This window comes from Elaeis guineensis, chromosome 4 (genome assembly GCF_000442705.2).
Source record: "Elaeis guineensis isolate ETL-2024a chromosome 4, EG11, whole genome shotgun sequence".
Taxonomy (NCBI): Eukaryota; Viridiplantae; Streptophyta; class Magnoliopsida; order Arecales; family Arecaceae; genus Elaeis; species Elaeis guineensis.
This window is the reverse complement of record NC_025996.2, coordinates 34,992,780-35,008,830: the sequence shown is the minus strand read 5'-3', so window position 1 is coordinate 35,008,830 and position 16,051 is coordinate 34,992,780.

Below are 16,051 nucleotides of genomic sequence, written 5' to 3'. Positions count from 1 at the left end.
TCAAACGAGTCTTCGATTTTCTATTCTTGAGTTTGTCTGAAATATTTTGGATTACTATAGTCTTTGCCTTGCTCAGCTAGCACTAAACTCGGTCTGACTAATAATTAGTTTCGCTTTGTTATGTCGGTTACTGCTGACTGCTCCTTGTCCTTTCTTTTTTCGTGCTTTCTTTGTTCTCCGACCTCATGCCAAGGCTAAAGGTTGGTGGTTCTTCAACCCTCGAAAAGGGTTTTCTTTCATTACCGATCTTCCATCGTCAATGTTGGGAATAGTGTCCCAAAGCCAATCGTCAGTCTGTTGACGGTTGTGCTCTTTTTTATATTAGTACATGAATTATAAATAAATAAAAATTATTTTGATATTTTTTCATCACAAATATTTCATCTTCTAATGAACTCTTGTGTTGTGGTGAAGTCCTTAGGACTATTTAGACTCGACAAAGGAAGATTTGTCGCTTAGTCCTTAAACATGTTCGCGACCAAATAATACGTTGTTACCAAGGACGACAACGTTTATCGAGCATAGGTTGTTGTGTGCCATATAGGTTGGTTGTCCTCATAACCAAAGAGTGTGGAGACACTGGTATGGCATACAGGTGAGATGTAATGGTACATCTGCACTGAACGTGACCAACTCCGGAGCTATTTCTGCTGTCAAGATTTGCTCCGATGGGATATTGGTATAAATGTCCCTCCGACCTGAGACCGCCACGGTGACTTGCAAGCAACTCACTGCACTTAGGCACTGGACTACCTGAATTTCTAATTCAGTGACGGAAGGTTGCTGGGTGTAGTCAAGTACTTGACTTGTCGATGCGTGTGTCAAGATGGGATTGACCACTCCAGTTTAGGAGCTGTGTACAGTCGTATTTCAATTTAGCAAAACCTTGGTTAGGGTAGTCCTAGTGAGGAGTCACAGGACTAATTGAGTTGAGCACGATTCGGATGATATCATCGGGGTTGACAGTTTAACCCTGAGTCGTCCTAAACACAGGGGTCAAAAGGGATGAATTATACGGTAACTATATTCACGTAGGTTCTGAATGTTGCGATTGTGATTATTCGACCTATCTGATCGTCGGGTACCATTGCTAGATCGTCACTTCGATAGTACAGGAATTGGTTCCTGTGCTATCGGTTTAGGTTCGAACCTGCGAGGTCACACACATTAGAGGTTCCTTTCTGATCTGATGGCTGATTATGAGTCTTATCTATCTGAGACTCTATGATTGAGAATTAGGATTCTCTAATCATGAGTTCCATACATTTTGGGTACCGGGGTCAAAATTTTGAATTTCAAATTTTGAATTTGAAATTTGAACTCTTTGATCAGGGTTTCATATCGATGGTCTCTGATGTCTGATTGCTCATTGGATTTGAACTCAATATTTATGAAAAGTTTAATTAGTGATTTAATCACTAATTAACTTAATTTGATTGAGTAATTATTTTTGGATCAAGTCCAATTGAATTGGATTCAGTTTGGATTGACCCGTTAGGTTAAATATTGACCTAATCGCTAAGGTGGTTTAGTCCCTGATTTGATCAGAGATTAGGTTTAGTTAATTCCTGATTTGATTAGGATTTTATTGAGCCTAATTAAGCCTAATTATGTTGGGTTTAATCTGGTCTAATTGTGCTTGACCTATTTTAAACTAGGTTGGCTCAATTTGAATCAAACCACCTTGTTTTAAATTCCCTACGACACCCAACTTCCTTGCACCCATTTGAATTCACGAGAAGAAACTTCTCATGAAATTTTTTTTACGCAAAACCCTTCCCCACGCCCTCATTTGTGCGCCATATGGATGGATAAAATAATTAGTTAGCCATTCAAATTCAAAGCATGTTTGAATTTGAATGGATAACTTATCACTTGCCCTTTCATCCTTATCTATTTTGTGCGCCACATTACTTACACGAGAAAAGGTTTCTGGTGAAACATTTTTTACGCACAAAGAGCCACGCCCCTTCTCTTCTCACGCCCAAAAGGATAGGGATAAGTTGGTTTTCGTTTGAATTCAAATGTGTAACCTCTTGTCTTTATCCTCTCACGCGGATAAGACACGTTCGACGTTGTTTTAAAAAGAGGAGAAAGGTGGGACGTACGTAGAAATTTTAGGAGAGAAACTTTGGGGCGTGAGGAAGGCTTCTGCGGAAGGTGAAGGTCCAAAACCTTTCGAGAGAAAAGAAAGAAAAGAGAGAAAATTGGACGCAGGATTTTTGGTGTGTACCCTAGGGTTTCTACCTAGGGTTCGGGAAGTGAGATTGGTGTGCCACGAGTGTCGTGAGTCCACCAAATTTTAGGGAGAGATCCATCAGCCTCTCAAGCAACTGTGCAGATGATCCGGAGCATCCGAGAAGTCAGCACACATCGATCGAAGGAGTTCGATCAACATCTGCCATCAAAAGGATGAAATCACGAACTAGCATTCGTGAGGAGCTGATCAGACGGGAGCTTCGTGTGGATGATCCGCAGAGACCAGACATTTGTGTGGCTGCGACATGACGATCAGAGCCCCCCGACGGTGATCAAATTGTGGTGATCGACTACCCGCAAAAGGTGATGTGTTCTGAACACAGTACTGTAAAATGTTTACTGATTCAAATTTGAATTTTAAATTTAAATGCATGCTGTTGTATTATATTTAGATCCTAGTGTAGGGTTAATTAGTATTAATTAATGAGATTAATTAATAATTCCACTGTAAAATAGTAATTTTGAAAAAGTTTTAAAATTACTATTTTGCCCCTGCACTAAATTTTTGCTTCAAATGGTATCAGAACATGGTTCTAGAATATGATATACATATGCATGCGTAGATTAAGGTGTAATCTATAAGTTTAAATTTGAAATTCAAAATTTAAAATTCAAAATTCAAAATGATTTGAAATTTAAAATTTGAAATTTAAAATTTGTTAGAAGTTTCAAATTTGAAATTCAAAAATTTGAAATTTGAAATTTGGTTGAAATCTCAAATTTGAAATTTAAAATTTGAAATTCAAAATTTGAAATTTGAAATTCAAAATTCAAAATTCAAAATTTAAAATTTAAAATTTGGTTGAAATCTAAAATTTAAAATTTGAAATTCGAAATTTGAAATTTGAAATTCAAAATTTAAAATTCAAAGATTGGAAATTCGAAATTTAAAATTTGGTTGAAATCTCAAATTTGAAATTTAAAATTTAAAATTTAAAATTTGAAATTGAAAATTCAAAATTTAAATTTTGAAATTGGTATATTTAGATATACTTGATCCAAGTAGCAAGTAATCTAATTGGGTTGGTTGCCATGGCCGTCCGGTCATAGGAGAAAAGTAGGGTTTAAAGGCCCGCTCTTCCCATTCGATGGGGTCTCCTATGGCGGTAGGGGTGCCGATGCAATTATATCCTATGCCGATGAAGCAGCGAAAGGACTTAATTAAAAAATTTATCATGAATGTGTTAGATTAGATCTAAAAAAAATTTATGATTTATTTTGAGTTATTTTCTGTTATGAAATGAGCAATAGAATTGCTGTTTATGAAATGTGCTGACCCGTTTGTGAAATGAGTTAACATATTTGGTGAACAGAAAATAAAATCTTTCAAATTTGAAAATTATTTTCAAAATGCCAAACCCTAACCCATCAGCCCAAGTACTTAATTAAAAGAATTAAGTGTTGTCTAGTAGGTCTAGAATTGTGAATTAAGACCTAAGACAATTGCATAAACTTGTGGGTCAATGGGTTAGATGAATTAGGTCCATAATTGGGTTAGACCTAAGGTTAGTTTAAAAAATGGACTAAATGGAGTAATTGGTCAAATCTAATCAAAAGTTGAATTAGATTAGGTCAAGGATACTCTAGACTCAACTTCAATAGTTATAGTTGAATGGGTCCATGTCTTTAACTAGATCAAGATGGACTTAATTCATGGCTACGCGGTGGAGCCCTATTTACTAAGTTGATCAAAATTAAAACTAATGAACCGGTTGGTGTCTAAGGTAAGTTCGGCAGTTTTGACCAGTGGTTCTTAAGCGGGAGCTACTCGCATTGATTCGATCATTGACGAGTTAATGGCAAATCCCCACCACTGATCTCACTTACCTGGCCAATCTGGTAAGTTAGATTTTGATTAGATCACTTGGTGATTAGAGCTCACCCATGTCATTAGGTAAATCAGTGTGACTGATTTAGGTGCTCCTAATGCCAGCTTTAATTGAATCTTTTTTAATCTGACTTGGTGAAGTCAGTGGGAGGATTGAAATTGGCTGGATGATTTCTTCTCTACTATTCTTTAATAAAATTCTCAAAATTATTAGGTCCCTAAAATGATTAAGTTATAATGATAACTAAGTCATAGCCTCCCATTAAGTGAGTGATAATGAGTCCATTAGTTCAATGATCATTGGAGGCCCAAAGGCCTGGTGCTCATTGGCTAATGGAATTATTATTCATAATATGATAATTTGATTGAGTCTTTCTGATGGTGGTTAGGTTGGCCGGCCAAAGTCGGGCCTGATCATTTATTGGTTCGATTCACTAAATTAAGTCATGTTAATGGTTGGACCTAACCAGATCTTTTCAGTGAAGGCCAAAGCTTACTGATTAGGTTCTGGGGCAAAATCAATTACTAGAAGTTGTTTAAAGAAATAACTGGTTAAGAACCTACCCATAGATGCACATGGGTTGACCAACCAAAGTTGGGCTCATGTGTAATCTGTGTGGATTCTAGTACCCATTAAGGAATTAAAGTAATTCCTCGAATTGGAGGATGAGGCTACCAGTTCGTAAAAATATTGAGAAAAATTTTAGACTAAAATCTAAGTCTTTAGTATTAATTTATGTACTAATAGAGGTCTCGTTTTCCTTTAAGCAGCTATGGCCACTACCCTGTCGCTCCGGTCATTATTAGATAATGACAAGCTCATGGGACTCAATTTCGATAGCTGGTATCGAAAATTGAAAATCATCCTTGAGCATGAGCGGATCCTTTATGTAGTAACGGATCCAGCACCTGAGGAGCCAGCTCCGAACGCTAGTAAGGCGATCCGAGACACTTACTTGAAGTGGCTCAATGACCGCACCACCGTTCGATGTATTATGCTGGCAGCAATGAATGACGAGTTCAACCGAAGGTTTGAGAGCGCCCAGCCACAGGAGATGCTTCAAATGTTGAACGACTCCTTTGGCACGCCTGACGATGTTGAAAGGCACAAAACTAGTTGTGCCATTTTCAATGCTCGGATGAGGGATGGGGCCTCAGTCACTGATCATGTACTGTACATGATCGAGATGATTGAGCGCCTAAGCAAATTGGGCTTTCCTCTGCACGAGCAGCTCGGTAAGGATGCGATCCTTAATTCCTTGCCCAAGTCCTTCCTCCCATTCCTTACTCATTTTTGAATGACAAAGCCTGCAGTAAACTACCACGGATTGTTGGGGTTGCTGCAGAACTTTGAGAAGGATCACCAACTCCATAAGGAGTCGGTGAATGTAGTGGGAGGGTCTTCTTCTCGTCGTCAACCCTTTGGGAAGGGGAAGAAGAACAAGAAGAAGAAAAATAAGAAGGTACAATCTCATGCTGGGACAGTAGCACGGGGTCAGACCAAGAAGCGCAAGCACGACCAGAGCCAGGCGGAGTGCTTCTTTTGCAAGAAGCACGGGCATTAGAAGAGGAACTGTCCTCAATACATTGCCTCCCTGGACCCGAACAGACCAAAGAAGAAGCAAGATAATTATATGATAACTCCTTACAACTTTTTGATTTGTGATACTACTGCCTGGGTATTGGATACCGGAAGCCCTTATCATATTTGTAATTCGATGCAGGGTCTGCAGGTCAGTAGGAGATTTGATGAACGCGAAAGGTTCCTGAATGTTGGAGATGGAAGCAAAGTTTCAATTCTAGCTTTAGAAATCATGAGTCTGGTAATCAATTCTCGTAATGTAATTCTGAGTGAATATCACTATTGTCCAAGTTTTTTATTAAATATTATTTCTGTAGGCCTTTTGGCCATGTACGGTTATGATTTTTTAATAAAAAGAAATATTTACAATATCATTTTGAATGGTGTTACAATATTTGTTGGATAATTAAATAATAGAATTTACTTACTATCACAGCCTGTTAATGTGGTTCAAAAATTCGGTAAACGCTCTAGAATAGATAATGTGTCAGAAGTCTACCTTTGGCACTGTAGGCTAGGTCATATCAATAAGAACAGGATAAACAGGTTGGCTCAAGAAGGAATTCTTGAAGTTAGTGATTGTGAATCACTTCCAACCTGTGAGTCCTGTCTTCTTGGGAAGATGACCAAGTCACCTTTTACTGGAAAAGGTGAGCGAGCCAGTGAACTCTTAGGTCTGGTACATTCTGATGTATGTGGACCCATGAGCTCAAGTGCAAGAGATGGATTTTTCTACTTCATAACCTTCACAGACGACCTGTCTAGGTATGGGTATGTCTATTTAATGAAGCATAAGTCGGAATCATTTGAAATGTTCAAACTATTTCGAAATGAGGTAGAAAAACAAACTGGGAAGTGTATTAAAACTCTTCGATCTGATCGAGGAGGTGAATACCTTTCCAATGAATTTCTGACGTATCTAGGGAAGAATGAGATTCTCTCTCAGTGGACTCCTCCTGGAACACCACAGCATAATGGTGTGTCTGAAAGGAGGAATCGGACCCTGTTAGACATGGTTCGATCCATGATGGGGTTTGCTGGTCTGTTGATCTCCCTCTGGGGATATGCGCTCGAATCGGCTTGTTACCTTCTAAATAGAGTTTCGAGTAAGTCTGTAGCCAAAACACCATATGAGATATGGATAGGACGTAAGCCAGTACTCTCGCACCTTAGGGTTTGGGGGTGTCCGGCTTATGCTAAACGTTTAATTACAGACAAGCTTGGACCTAGGTCTGACAAGTGTAATTTTATAGGGTACCCAAAAGAGAACAAAGGGTATTATTTCTACCTTGCTGATGAGCAAAAGGTGTTTGTCAGCCTTAAGGCAATCTTTTTAGAAAAGGAGTTCCTTAGTGAAGGAACTGTTGTCTCTAAAGTCGAACTTGACGAAGTTCGACAGGTGGAAAAATCGACACATATTACTGAACCTGAACCGGATTTGATTAGATCAGATCCAGAGCCCATTGATTATGCACCCTTAAGGCGGTCTGGTAGAGTACCACATCAACCGGACAGATACTATGGTTTTTTGGTCCGGGATAGTGATCCTGTCGAACTTGATGAAAACGATGAGGATCCGATCACCTACATGGATGCAATGCAGAGACCTGACTCTGAGAAATGGCTAGAGGCCATGAAATCTGAAATGGAGTCCATGAAGGTCAACGATGTGTGGACATTGGTTGACCCACCCGAAGGAGTAAAACCCATAGGGTGTAAGTGGGTCTTCGAAAGGAAGAGGGGCGCAGACGGAAAGGTGGAGACCTATAAAGCCCGTCTGATTGCCAAGGGATATCGTCAACATTATGGTATAGACTATGACGAGATATTTTCTCCTGTGGCAATGCTCAAATCCATTCGGATCATGCTTGCGATAGCTGCCCATCTGGACTATGAAATCTGGCAGATGGATGTGAAGACAGCTTTTCTAAACGGAGAGCTGGACGAAGAGGTGTATATGATACAACCTGAAGGATTCACATCCACAGATGAGTCTAAGGTGTGTAAGCTACAGAGGTCCATTTATGGACTTAAGCAGGCATCTCGGAGTTGGAACATACGTTTTGATAGGACGATCAAAACGTATGGCTTCGTTAAGAACGGAGAAGAGCCCTGCATTTATAAGTGGGCTAATGGTCCAGTAGTAGTATTTCTTGTATTGTATGTGGATGACATTCTCTTAATCGGAAATGATATCCCTGCATTACAGGGAATAAAGATTTGGCTATCGTCACAGTTCTCCATGAAGAATCTGGGAGAAGCTTCTTACATCCTAGGGATGAGGATCTATAGGGATAGATCCAAAAAGTTGCTTGGCTTATCCCAGTCCACGTACATTGATACTATGCTGAAAAGGCTCAGCATGAAAAATTCCAAGAAAGGCTATCTACCGATAGGTCATGGAATTTCTCTCTCAAAGAGGGATTGTCCGACAACACCTCAAGAGAGAGAGCGTATGGATAGGATTCCATATGCTTCGACAGTGGGATCTATCATGTACGCTATGACATGTACATGATCAGATGTGGCATACTCACTAGGGGTAGTGAGTAGATACCAATCTGATCCAGGAGAGAATCACTGGAAGGTTGTTAAAACCATCCTGAAGTATTTAAGAAATACTAAGGACCAGTGGCTTATATATGGTGAATCGAACTTGAGACTTATAGGGTTTACAGACTCTAGTTTCCAGTCTGATCGCGATGATAGCAAGAGTGTGTCAGGATTTATTTTTACCCTTTATGGTGGGGCTGTCTGCTGGAAGAGTTTCAAGCAGCACACTGTGGCTGATTCAGTATGCGAGGCGGAGTATATTGCTGCATCAGATGCTGCCAAAGAAGCGGTGTGGCTGAAAAAATTCATCACCGAGCTCGGAGTAGCACCCTCCCTTGTTGGTCCAGTTCTGCTCTACTGCGACAGCTCTGGAGCCATTGCTCAGGCGAAGGAACCAAAGGCACACCAGCGGACGAAGCATATTCTGCGCCGCTACCATCTCATCCGGGAGATCGTGGATCAAGGTGACGTCGACCTTCAGAAGATCGATGGGAAGGAGAACCTAGCCGACCCATTCACTAAAGCCATTGTGGTGAAGGAGTTCAACGACTACAAGTTGAAGATGGGTATTAGATACTGCACCGATAGGCTTTAGACCAAGTGGGAGATTGTTGAGAATAGTGTCCCAAAGCCAATCGTCAGCCTGTTGACGGTTGTGCTCCTTTTTGTATTAGTACATGAATTATAAATAAATAAAAGTTATTTTGGTATTTTTTCATCACAAATGTTTCATCTTCTAATGAACTCCTGTGTTGTGGTGAAGTCCTTAGGACTATTTAGACTCGACAAAGGAGGATTTGTCGCTTAGTCCTTAAACATGTTCGCGACCAAATGATACGTTGTTACCAAGGACGACAACGTTTATCGAGCATAGGTCGTTGTGTGCCATATGGGTTGGTTGTCCTCATAACCAAAGAGTGTGGAGATACTGGTATGGCATACAGGTGAGATGTAATGGTACATCTGCACTGAACGTGACCAACTCCGGAGCTATTTTTGCTGTCAAGATTTGCTCCGATGGGATATGGGTATAAATGTCCCTCCGACCTGAGACCGCCACGATGACTTGCAAGCAACTCACTGCACTTAGGCACTGGACTACTTGAATTTTTAATTCAGTGACGGAAGGTTGCTGGGTGTAGTCAAGTACTTGACTTGTCGGTGCGTGTGTCAAGATGGGATTGACCATTCCAGTTTAGGAGCTGTGTACAGTCGTGTTTCAATTTAGCAAAACCTTGGTCAGGGTAGTCCTAGTGAGGAGTCACAGGACTAATTGAGTTGAGCACAATTCGGATGATATCATGAGGGTTGAAAGTTTAACCCTGAGTCGTCCTAAACACAAGGGTCAAAAGGGATGAATTATACGGTAACCATATTCACGTAGGTTCTGAATGTTGCGATTGCGATTATTCGACCTATCCGGTCGTCGGGTACCATTGCTAGATCGTCACTTCGATTAGTACAGGAATTGGTTCCTGTGCTACCGATTTAGGTTCGAACCTGCGGGGTCACACACATTAGAGGTTCCTTTCTGATCTGATGGCTGATTATGAGTCTTATCTATCTGGAACTCTATGATTGAGAATTAGGATTCTCTAATCATGAGTTCCACACATTTTGGGTACCGGGGTCAAAATTTTGAATTTCAAATTTTGAATTTGAAATTTGAACTCTTTGATCAGGGTTTCATATCGATGGTCTCTGATGCCTGATTGTCCATTGGATTTGAACTCAATATTTATAAGAAGTTTAATTAGTGATTTAATCACTAATTAACTCAATTTGATTGAGTAATTATTTTTGGATCAAGTTCAATTGAATTGGATTCAGTTTGGATTGACCCGATTAGGTTAAATGTTGACCTAATTGCTAAGGTGGTTTAGTCCCTGATTTGATCAGAGGTTAGGTTTAGTTAATTTCTGATTTGATTAGGATTTTATTGAGCCTAATTAAGCCTAATTATGTTGAGTTTAATCTGGTCTAATTGTGCTTGACCTATTTTAAACTAGGTTGGCTCAATTTGAATCAAACCACCTTGTTTTAAATTCCCTACGACACCCAACTTCCTTGCACCCATTTGAATTCACGAGAAGAAACTTCTCGTGAAATTTTTCTCACGCAAAACCCTTCCCCACGCCCTCATTTGTGCACCATATGGATGGATAAAATAATTAGTTAGCCATTCAAATTCAAAGCATGTTTGAATTTGAATGGATAACTTATCACTTGCCCTTTCATCCTTATCCATTTTGTGCGCCACATTACTTACATGAGAAAAGATTTCTCGTGAAACATTTTCCACATACAAAGAGCCACGCCCCTTCTCTTCTCATGCCCAAAAGGATAGGGATAAGTTGGTTTTCATTTGAATTCAAATTTGATTTGAATTCAAATGTGTAACCTCTTGTCTTTATCCTCTCACGCGGATAAGACACGTTCGATGTTGTTTTAAAAAGAGGAGAAAGGTGGGACGTGCGTAAAAATGTTAAGAGAGAAACTTTGGGGCGTGAGGAAGGCTTCTGCGCAAGGTGAAGGTCCAAAACCTTCCGAGAGAAAAAGAAAGAAAAGAGAGAAAATTGGGCGCAGAGTTTTTGGTGTGTACCCTAGGGTTTCTACCTAGGGTTCGGGAAGTGAGATTGGTGTGCCACGAGTGTCGTGATTCCACCAAATTTTAGGGAGAGATCCATCAGCCTCTCAAGCAACTGTGCAGATGATCCAGAGCATCCGAGAAGTCGGCACACATCGATCGAAGGAGTTCAATCAACATCTGCCATCAAAAGGGTAAAATCACGAACTAGCATTCGTGAGGAGCTGATCAGACGGGAGCTTCGTGTGGATGATCCGCAGAGGCCAGATATTTGTGTGACTGTGATATGATGATCAGAGCCCTCCGACGGTGATCAGATTGCGGTGATCGACTACCCGCAAAAGGTGATGTGTTCTGAACACAGTACTGTAAAACGTTTACTGATTCAAATTTGAATTTCAAATTTAAATACATGCTGTTGTATCATATTTAGATCCTAGTGTAGGGTTAATTAGTATTAATTAATGAGATTAATTAATAATTCCGCTGTAAAATAGTAATTTTGAAAAAGTTTTAAAATTACCATTTTGCCCCTGCACTAAATTTTCGCTTCAGTCCATCCATAGGTGGAAGAATTAGTTTTTCTTTGCTTCCTCTTCTCTTTCCTAAGGCTTTCCTTCTTGCTGGGGTGATCCAAGAATCGGCTCTAATGATAATAGTCGGATGGAGGCTGACGATCGGGAGGACTTCCATCAGTTGAAGGATATGGCGGTCCTGCTGCAGAGGGAGCTCATGACCAAACAGGTTCTTTATGATGTCGGCCTTAGTTCGGTCATTGACTTAGGTATAGTATAGTCGGTAACCTTCAACTTCATTCTTCCTTTGCTTGTTTCTGGATTGTGCTAACTTTTGTTCGGATTGCAGCCATGCAACCGAGGGTGCGAGTGTCAAGCACCGACATTCGTCAGTATGCTGCCAGGAAGAGAGCCACATTCGAGGCTGAACCTTCACGACCATCAAAGAAGAGTCGAGCTGCAATCCTGACACAAGCTCCAGCTGCTGCTTCAACGCCTGATCCAGTTGCTGTTTCAATGTCGGGTCAAGTTGCTGCTTCGATGCAAGCTCGAGCTACTGCTTCGATGCAAGCTCAAGTTGCTGTTTCAACACCGACTAAGAAACTCGATATGCCATCTACATTGGTTCTAGAGCCGGTCCTGGTGCTGTCCGCTCCGACAGCACTTCTCACGATGCCATCTGAAGGAACTGCCATAGCAAAGTTGGTTGATCCGTCAACCAAGGAGGTTCGGGCCGAGGTGGAGGTTGCTGCCGAACCTGAGCAATCAACGGCTGTGCCGATCGCTCCTTTGATAGGAGTTTCTCTGACGCAGTCGAGTTCAAGTTTTCCCACGCTCTTAAATATGGGACTGCCGACAAGCGATCGGGGAAAAGCTCCAATGACTTCTGCGAAGCGTCAGAGGGCCACACCGTCCACTTCAACCTTGTGGTTTCCGACAATGAGTTGGCGCTGGTCAATCTGATATTGGCTAAGCAGCTTCTCCACATTGCAATTCTCCCGACTGACCAGGAGAGTCGGAGAAGAAGAACAATTGCTGAGATGTTCTCATCCTTCTATCCGATTATGCTTGGGGTAAGCTACTTTTATTTTCATTTTCATCATCATTTTTTTTTGTTTATCATCTGATCCGACTCTTCTTCTGTCCGTAGTTAATTCATGACATGTTTGCTTTAAAAGCTGGCTACGATAAGTTTGGCGACTTTCGTCGAATATGATGAATAAAATAACAGTTGTCAATGCTGAGAAAGTAGCTGCCATCGATCAGCTTAAGTCGGCAGCTGAGTGGGAGGCCAAACTTCAATAGAAAGTTTTTCGATTGACTGATGACTTAAAATCTTCTGGAGCCAAGCTTGAGTCGGCTCGTCAAAATATTTTGGCTCTTGAGTCACGTGCTAAGAGCAAGAAACGTTATATCCACCAGCTCCGATGAGAACGAGATGGGTGTATCGTCGAGCTCGAAGCCGAACGTGGACGTCATCGAGCCAACCTGGAAAGGTTGGCACTGATCGAAGAAGAGTCGTCTTCCGTATGAGCCGACATTGAGTCAACACGAGCCGATGCTGAGTTGGCGAGGGCGGAAGTGGAGTCAGTAAGGGAGGCATTAGATCAAGCAGTCGAAGACTTCAAGAATTTAGAAGAATTCAAAGAAGAAATTCTCGAAGATGGGTACGTCTCCTACTACGTCGGGTATGAAGATGGTCGAGATACGGTCAGAAAGCTATACCCGAATCTCGACCTTAGTAGCATCATCTCTCCAGGGTTGAAAGATGGAGGTGCTGAAGATGATGCAGTGTCGACTGAAGGAAGGGCACTAACAACACCAGAAGTCATCCAAATCTCCAAAGCTTCTCCAGAGCAAAGGGATAAGGACGGTGATGAAGTTTGATCGAAGTCATTTTGATTTTCTTTTATAATCAAACACTCGTAATCGGACCTTGATCTAATTTTGTAGTTTCTTTGTGATAAATAAAAAGAAAATTTTCAAGTTAAGACTTTTTATCTGATTCTGCTCATCTATAATGCAAAGTAATTGTTTAGCTACCGAACATTAATCGATGGACTAAACATTTGATAGAAACTTATAGAATCATCCGTTAGTTGCGTAGTCTTTATGACATACTTATGAGAATTAGGATAAACAATGATAAGTCGAATACCTTAGATCTGATGTCTAATCGATTTATATGTCAAGTCGTTTGATAATCGATGGTAAGCCAAATATCCTTCGACTGGCTGTAGCCAAATCGATATTATTCCAATCTGACCTTGGTCGCATTGGCTTAATATTTCGCTTAGTTAGGACTAAGTTGATATATTAGTCTTTCGACTATGATCAGCTTTTACAGTAAAAAATCTAAATATATTTAATACCGATACATTAGTCAGTACGACGGCCTTTACAATGAAAGCTGATATAATGAGTGTTGATTTTTTCAGTAAAAGATCGAGATAAATTCTGTATTGAAGTATAGTCAATAGTTTGGCTTTTGCAGTGAAAGCCGACATATAGTCAATGGTTGACAGAAGCCGATCAAGAGTTGTGATTCTGAAATTCTGTATTTCATTCCAAACAATGTATACATGGGCAATTTTATTGATGGTACATCTTTAGATTGTCGGCATTACATGTTCGTGGAATAGCCGAGCCTTCAAGTGTTTTTAGTCAATATGCATCGGCCTGAGTGCTTCGATGATCCTATAAGATCCTTCTCAATTCGGAGATAGCTTTTCTTAATTCAAAAATTTTGAGACTTTTGCTTTCCTTAGGATCAAGTCTCCTGTCTGGAAGACCTTCGGTTTGACTCTTGCATTGTAGTATCGGGCCACTCTTTACCGATATGCAACCATCCAAACTTGAGCTTGCTGTCGAACTTCTAAAAATAGATCTAAATCAGCTCTCTGACATTCGAAAGTATTTGGTTCACTATATTGTTCAACCCTTGTCGATGGTAATCTGATCTCAAGTGAGATCATTGCTTCTATCCCACAAGCTAAATTGAATGACGAGTCTCCCATCGATATGTGAAGAGTTATTCGGTATGTCCATAAGATCGGATACAGTTCTTTCACCCAGAGGCCTTTAGCTTCATTCAGTTGGATTTTGAGTCCATATATAATTATTTGATTGGTCACCTCCACTTCTCCGTTTGATTGTGGATGGCCAACTAACGTGAGTTTGTACGTAATATAAAATTTTGCACAAAACTCTTTGAAGTTTTGGTTGTCAAATTACCGACCATTGTCAATAATGATGGTGTGTGGCAAATCGAATCTGCATATGATTGATTTCTGAATGAAGTCTTCCATCTTACTTTTGGTAATTTGTATCAGAGGTTTAGCTTCTACCTATTTGGTGAAGTAGTCGATGGCAACCACTATAAATTTTTTCTGACCAGATGCCAGAGGAAAAGGATCAAATATGTCAATTTTCCACTATGCAAAGGGCCATGGTGCAACAATCGATGTAAGCTGACTGGCCGGTTGGTGCTAGATATTTGCATATCTTTGGCATGGTTCACACCTTCGGACAAGCTCAGCTGCATCTTTCTTCATGGTGGGCAAATAGTATTCTTGTCGTAATACTTTATAGGCTAATGATTTGCCTCCCAAATTATTTTCGCAAATCCCTTTGTGAACCTCTCAGAGTGCATAATCGACATCTGTCGGTCCTAAATACTTCAGTAGGAGAAGAGAGAATGACTTTTTGTAGAGATGTCCATTCATTATGATATATAGAGAGACCGTCCATCGGAGTTGTTTGGCTTTTGAGGGATCTGTAGGAAGAGTTCCATCGGTCAGATACTGGACGATTGGATCCATCCAGCTTGGTTCAACAGTAAGTTGTAACACCTCCTCAATCTTGTCGATACTCGATTATTCGAAGCATTCAACGAATATCCGACCCAACGAGTTGAAAGAAGTAGTTGCAAGTTGGAAAAGTATGTCGGTCCGAGCATTTTCAGTTCTTGGAATGTGAAAGATCTCAAAGTATTTCAGAGTTGATATAAGATCCTTCCTCTTCTGAAGATACTTGATCATGATAGGGTCTCGGACCTCAAATTCATCTTTGATGTGTTCTGCAATCAATTACGAATCAGTGAAGACCTTCAGGCTATCGATGTCAAGCTCTTTGGTAATTTTCAAGTCAGCTAAGAGCACTTTATATTTGACTTGATTATTTGATGCTTTAAAGTTAAACTGAAGGGCATATTCAGTGACTACCCCTTTGAAATTTGTAAAAATGAGACCAGCTCCATTATCCTACGCATTGGATGCTCCGTCAATGTGTAGCACCCAAGTCAATCTTTGGTCGGGTTCGGGAGTCTCGGACTGCTTTATTATATTATCAATTTCATCCTCCGATTTATTGTCAGATACTGTACACTCGACAATGAAGTCGGCTAGAACCTGTGCTTTCATTAATGGACGTGGACGGTATTGTATGTCAAATTCATCCAATTTTACTGCCCATTTTGCCATCCTACCTGATGTATCAGGTTGATATAAGATCGCCTTCAACGGTTGATCTGTCAAGACTACGATCGGATGTGTCTGAAAGTATGGGCGAAGCCGTTGCGATGATATAATCAGAGTGTAAATTATTTTCTCTGCTCTTAAATACCTCACTTCAGCATTATGCAGCACCTTGCTAGTATAATAGATAGGTCGTTGGATTCGATTTTTATCTTTTTGGATGAGCACCAAACTGATCGCTTCAGTTGAGGT